The following is a 7,500-nucleotide window of genomic DNA, read 5'->3' on the forward strand; positions in this document are numbered from 1 at the left end:
GTATGGAATCTACAAGATTCATACACAGGTGGGGACGTCGACGGACACCCTCCCACAGGTCATTGACTGGAGCTTCTAATGCCTGGCGGGTACGCTGGTAGCCGTGGTTCAAGCCACATCCTTTCGATGGCCAATCCATAACTTCAATTTCAGGGTGATCCTGTAGCCATTCCCTCACCACGTGGCTTTTGTGGATGGGACTCTGGTCATGGGCCAACTTTATTAGACCAGGAGCAGGAATTGTCATAGCCCTAACTGTTGGAAGGAACACTTGCTCGAGGATTTCGATGTATATCTCTCCTGTGAAGCGGCCATCGATCTTGTCAAGCTCACCAGGACCATATGCACATCCATCCCCAGAAAGATATTGCCACTGCCACTCATTGCTCGGTGATGTATGCTCGGTGATGTATGTGATTCTCATGATAGCGAGTGTTAGGTCAGCAATGCCTAACTCGTGCTGCCACGGACTGAAGCACCTCATCAGTAAAGATGACATTTCTCCAGTAATTTTGTCATGCGGAAGGTGTTCCAGAGCAGACCCAAGGTGACATTCATTGTGTGCAGAAGTGAGCAGTCCTTTGTATGTTGGGATATGACAATGAATCCCGGCTTTATGGAGTCTGCGTCTCAAGGTCATGGGATTGCAGTTTAACCCCAGATATTGAGTATGTCGTGCAGATGTCCTCATAGGATGCATTTCAGCAACTGCTACAATTCGATTGGCGATGTTCGCCACTATTGTGTGTGATAGTACATATCTGTCGGTGCGAGGCAAGCATTATCCATTATTCCCTTTCTATGTACTTTATTGTAGCCGTAACGTTTCAAGACATAAAAGTCCCATTTTCAAGCTAGAAAAAGATAAAACAAAAGTTAAAATTATAAACTTGGAATAAGAATTAAAAGTTAAAAAGTTATACAAATATAAAAGACAAGCACAAAAGTAGGGAGGACTCATTACCATAAGGTGCTACTGACAGCACAGACCGAGTAACAACAACTCGGGCCGGGTCAGTTTCGATTTAAACTCACGGGAGATACTGAGGTGTTGAGGAAGACTGGTGTTTAACTGCGGAATGAGTTGTTTAATGAAGAGTGATTCTAAAATAGTAAAATACTGTTCGTTAGGGGATTGGCCTATAATTTTAAAATGTTTGTAATTCATGTCATATTTACATTTCTTTGTATGTTCATGTATACAGGAAAATTCAGGTTTAGTTAATTTTACACCTGTTCTATAACTAACGCCTCGATGAGAGTTCAGTCTCACTTTGAGTAACCTGAAGGGGATCTCATCGCCATACCATCAACCTGATTGCAGGCTTTATTATTAAAAACAAAGGCTGTGTCCTGCACAGCAAGCTCGAGCAATTTTCTAAAATCCGTGAGGTTAAAATGATTAAAAGTGGCATCTGGGTCAGTAAAAATACGGCCAACAATAATATCAATGGTTTCTTCCACCGGTACATTAGTAAAAAGAGACTCCACATCCCCGCTAACCATAAATAAGTCTGAATCCTGGGGCAAAATTTTTCTTTAAAATTTTCTGAATTCTTACAGCTATAGATATTAGTAGTTAAAGGCACCAGGAGAGACACAAGAAATTTGGCAATTTTGTAATTAGAAGTAGCATAGGAGGTGAAAATGGGGCTCATTGGTATATCTTCTTTATGGATTTTAGGTAACCCATACATCACCTCATATGAGGCATCTGTGCTATATAATGAAGTATAAGTGTTCTCACTAATAGCTTTATAGTGTTTAAAATATTTCAAAAAACGGTTAATTAGGTCTTCTATCTTAAAGATAGCAGAGTATTGAGGTTCACCTGTCTTTTTTAATTTGGATTCATGTCCTAAGATATTATACATCTTTTGTATGCATTCATATTTATTTAGTATCACAGTCCCTTTTCCCTTGTCAGGTTTTGTTATTGTTAGGTCTTTTCGTTTCCCAAATTCTTTAAGAATATTTAAGTCGTTCTTAGAAAAGAATGGAGTCCAACGAGCAGTTAAATTGTTGAAAGTTTTCTGCTCTATACCTTGTAGTTGGGATCGAATTTTAATTATATCTACATCTACATCTAATTCTTATACCGAGTTTATAATTTTAACTTTTGTTTCATCTGTTTCTGCCTAGAAAATGGGACTTTTACGCCTTGAAACGTTGCGGCTACAATAAAGTACATAGAAAGGGAATAAAGGATATCCTTCATCTCGCACCGACAGATATCTACTGGTTGATAGAATTCCCTTCAATTCTCACTATATATATTATATATATATATATATATATATATATAGAATATATATATTATTTATATATAATATATATATATATATATATATATTCATATATATATATTATATATATATATGTATATATATAGATATATATATATTATATATATATTATATATATATATATATATATAATATATATAATTTATATATATTATATAATATTCTATATATATAGGATAGTCAAATATATATATATATATAAAATTATATTATATATATATTATTATATATATATATCTATATCTATATCTAATATTACATATATATATATATATCTATATATATCTATATATATAATATATATATATTCTATATGATATATATTATATAGTATATTTAGTATAGGTAGGTTAGTTATATATATTCTATGATATAGATATATATAATATATATATATATATATATATATATATATATATATTATATATATATATAATATATATATTTATATTATATTTATATATATATATATATATATTATATATATATATAGATATATATATATTTTATATATATATATAATATATGTATATAATTAATATATATATATATATATATATATATATATATACTATATATATTATATATATATATAAATATCTATATTATATTATATGTAAGGCCTAGGGTTTTTGATTAATAATATATCGTCCACGTGTTCTCAGTGACCTATGGAATGTGGAGAACAGTGCAGGAGCGGCGACCCGAGAGTAGCTGATGAATGAGTTTCTGGGGATGGCGTGAGATAAAAATGCTTAGTTCGACAAGTCAATGTACTGAGTTTATTAACTCTTCTCGAAGTGCCTTTGTGAAACTGGATGCAACTAGTGTTGCGAGGCGCTAACGAACTGTGTGTTCATATGTGCGTGTGCGCCTCTTCCCTTTAATAGTTTCATACCCAAGTCTATGGGTGGATTTTGACAGAGGGTCTTCATGTGAAAGGCAAGATGCCGTGGTGTTCGCCGGGGAGTTTTTATTAACTGTGTTTAAGTGTTCCGGTTGCTTGGGTGAGTGTTGAAGTGTTTTAGCCGAAGGCTGGCTTATTATCTGTTTGACATTTTTTATGATGATATCCAATATTTAGTCATTGATTGTTAGTCTTGTGTGTGTACTTACCGGGATGTGTTCTGTATCTTTGAAACAGACGATTCTGGCAGGAGAGAGACAAAGAGTTCCCAGAGGGGTGTAGACTTTTTTGGTGACTAATGATTACTATCAGACATTGTACTATTCGGGGTTTTTTGAGTTAGTCTGTAAGACTTGATTATCCATTATTTATTCATTGTTAATAAACGTTAATGTTATGATGCGACTCTCTCATTTTCATTACCTGTTAGAATGGAGAGAAAGAGGTGGAGAGAGAGAGAGGTGTCGGTGCTAGAGAGAGAGAGAGAGAGATTCCTTGGAGAGAGAGAGAGAGAGAGAGAGAGAGAGAGAGAGAGAGAGAGAGGGGGATTGCCGAGAGAGAGAGAGAGAGAGGCTGTGTGTAATGCTGTGTGTGGGTTTGCCTTCCGTTTCGTGCTACACGCTTACCTAATGAATAATGGGGGGGGGGGAATCCCCCCATTACAGTGGTGGCAAGAGGTTAAGAGGGGGTATAAAAGTTTTCTTTCATTTCTATGCCTAGGAACGCTAATGCAGAGATGGGTGGCCAGTTAGAAAATAAAAGGGGTTGTGGCTTAGCGATAGTTTTCGAACGACAAAGCTTTGTGGGATTGTGGAAAATTGTTAAATTGTTGGATTTCAGTTGCTAAGTGAAAAGGGGTAGAGAAATATCCGTCCATGGGATGGGGGGATGAGGAAAGAAATTCTATTAGGGTCATCAAATTTGCTCGTACCGAGATTCTTCAGGGCGTGAGCCGTGAGAGTAACTCAGTCTAGTTCATGAGTGAGAGTTGCTAGGTGCCTTTTCGCCGATCGCGTTTACATTGTGCCGACGAGATTTACGTATCTTACGCGAATTTCGAGTTATTTTTGTTCCCATTATGGAGTGGTGAGTGTTAAAATATTGTTTATCAAAGGGGAGGGTTTTGTTCAAATTTTTCAGTGAAATGGGATTGGTTCAAGAGGTCAAAACATTTTTTTCTTTGCCCATAGTAGCAGAAGTGACATGTTTTCTTTATTCACGCCTGTTTATAATAGACGTATTCGTCTTTGTTTTAAACACATAAGAGTGTATAGAGATGTGTTTTTGCATGTGAACTGTGCTTAGATTAGCATATTTGGCTTGGAGACAAGAGCGGCCACAATTTCACGGGCTCAGCACTTTCTGCTTACCGCGCAGAGAGGCGCGTTGCATTGTGGGTACTGCATACCTCGAGGGAGGGCATTGCGAGATGGGTACTAGTGTATACCTTGGGAGGGGGTCCTCAGACACTGTTTAAGGGGAGATGGGGGACTACTGGCATGCCTCGGGCTGTTCTGCCGCTTGACTGAGGGGTTGTTCTAACGGGGGGGAGAAACCTTTTTTTTCTCAGTGTGGGTGAACTCCCCCTTTCTTTTTTTTCTTTGTCGGGCTGTTGAAGACAAGTCTGGCCTTGACATTGAATGCTAAGACATCAGCTGATTGATTAGTTGATGAAGTGAAATGCCCGTAGAGTCTTTTTTTTAGAAAAGAGATATTTTTTCTTTTTTGGAGGAAGAGAAAAGGAAATAAAAAGAGAATTGAAATGCATTGTATGGGTGTATATTTTCCTTGTGCTTTCGAAGACACAAATATAAGGGAGATACACAGATTATTATTATTATTATTTTTTATTGTGTTGGAGAGATTACTTTGAGAATGGTGCCAAATGGTAATGCCCGGTGCCGTGAATGTGGAAATGGTGTTATGTCATGGTGTTGCATCTGGAGAAATTGTATGTCATAGGATTCAGCAATACTAGTGTAAGCTATTTTGAATTTACCTTACTTGAGATCTTTGCAAGAGAATTATTGCTGTGGAGAGTTATTATTATTATTGATAATTATTATACTTGAGATGTATAATTATCATTACGGGAGACTTGTTTTACGAGAGATTTGAGATATTTCAAGGGAAATTATTTTATGATTATTACAGATAATTATTCAAGGAGAATTATTTCAATGAATTAATGGGAGAGATCTTGTCTTAATTAATTGTTGAGTTTTTGTAACTTTGGAGAATATTTCAGTGATTCACGGGGATGAGTTTTGCTGAATCTTGATGAATCTGACTGAATCTTGGTGAATTGTGGTGAAACTTGTTGAACTTTTGCTGAATATTTTGCTGAATTCCTTGGAGAATGGACAAGCATTGACATTGGTGATATTTTTTTTGTACTGATACTGATGATTTTGATGATAGCAATTTTTTTGGTGATTTTGTGATAATGATATTTCTGATACTGATTTTTTTTATACTAATACATGGGCGTTTTAATGCTATCAAGGGTGGTAAAATCTTTTTTGAATATGGGAGGAACTAACAACACATTATTTTTTTTTTCCTCCTTTTTTTTTATGAGTTCAGCAGATAATTGCTTGACATCTAGTGAGTTACGGGAGATAGTGAACAAGGCCGTTGATTTTTCTTTTCTCCTTTTTTGGAAGTTAGCCATCGCTGACACAAGTTTTTTTTACCAAGGGTGAATTTGAATTTGTTTTTTCTCTCCAGTTAGTGTGAATATTATCTCAGTTCGTGACTTAGAGTCATTGTTCGAGAACGTGTTTGGGTTTCAGCTATTTGATGCTATAGAGAAATGTATGGGAGAATTTTTTTGCACGTTTTGAATGCATACGTAATGGCACTACATTTTTTCTCTGGATATATAGGTTCCAGAAATTGTGAGTTTTTTTTTTTTTGCGCAATACATTTGTTGTATTTGTGACAACTTTGTGAGAGATAGGAAACTCGGTTAAGTTTTCTAGTGGCCTATGTCGTAGTGCATATGGAGAAGTCTTGGCTAAGACACTTTGTATTTGGAGTTCGGTTATAATGAGTTGTGGCACATTAGTGATTTTTTCTAGAATTTTCTAGACAGTTTTTATTTGCCGAGTTTTTGCCCTTTTTTAGCAGTTATGCTAAATGGAGAGAGTTTTTATAGTTTTTGACTATAACATTGAGTTATTCTCAGGAGAATTGGAGTTATAATTGAGATATACTATTTGGAGTTATAAGTGGAGGTATATATTATTTTGGAGTTATATTTTGAGATATAATATATTGGGGATATATTTTTGGCCATTTTTGATATTTGCCAATGGTGATGAGAGCTATGTTTAGTTCAATTATTTTGCAGCCATCTTTGTTGCAAATGGAGACACATATTTGGAGATTATGGGGCAATATTTGTGAGTGTGTGAGTTAGTTGCCTTGAGTGCACATTTTTTTGGAGGTAGGATTTCATTTTTTGATATTCCTCTTTGGAGATATATTATTTGGAACCTTGTTTTGTTCCATATGGAGTTATTGGGGAAATAGAGGTAAATATTTTGTATTTGCCGAAATAGAGGTGATTATTCTTTATTCCTGGAGTGGTGATTTTCTTTATTAACATATGGCTATTGGAGAAATAAGAGAGAAATATAAGGGGGTTGGTTATTAACCAAATGGAGGAAATATTTTTATAACCGGAGTGGTGTTATTATTAATATGGTGTCTCATAATGGAGTTGGAATTAATCTTGGGCGGGTGACCCTTTTTTTGTGGTTATGGGAGTTTTTTTTTTTTTTTGAGCCAAGAGAAGATTTCTGTGGTTCTTTCTCTTTGGTTTCGTGACTATTTAGAGGCGAGTGTCATTACTGCATTACGAGTCCTATGGAGATGTGTGCATTTTTATGTTCACAAGTGTGTTATTCTTGGAGGCACATAATGGGGCAAAGTCATGTTGAGAGAATAAGTCTTTGAGACAAATTTTTGAACGCATTAATCATATCCTGGAGTTAATTCTGTGAAATGTGTCTGTTAGACGTTTTTTTGAGAATCATGAGTTTCCAAACTTATGTGTCTGACTAGACAAATTTTTATGCCGCAGTTAGAGCATACGTCCGCAGGCGATTTTCTGCTGACAAGCGATGTGATGAGCCATGTGCTGACTTTTCTTCTGATGATGATTGATCAGAATTTTAGCAATATCTGGAAATGTTGACAATAGCATTTCACGAAAGCGCATGTGTGAGAGTTCGCTTTCTGCCCTTGTTGGTCGATAGAGTTTGCTTTCTGGCAAATTCC

This window comes from Macrobrachium nipponense, chromosome 1, assembly GCF_015104395.2.
Source record: "Macrobrachium nipponense isolate FS-2020 chromosome 1, ASM1510439v2, whole genome shotgun sequence".
NCBI classification, from domain to species: domain Eukaryota; kingdom Metazoa; phylum Arthropoda; class Malacostraca; order Decapoda; family Palaemonidae; genus Macrobrachium; species Macrobrachium nipponense.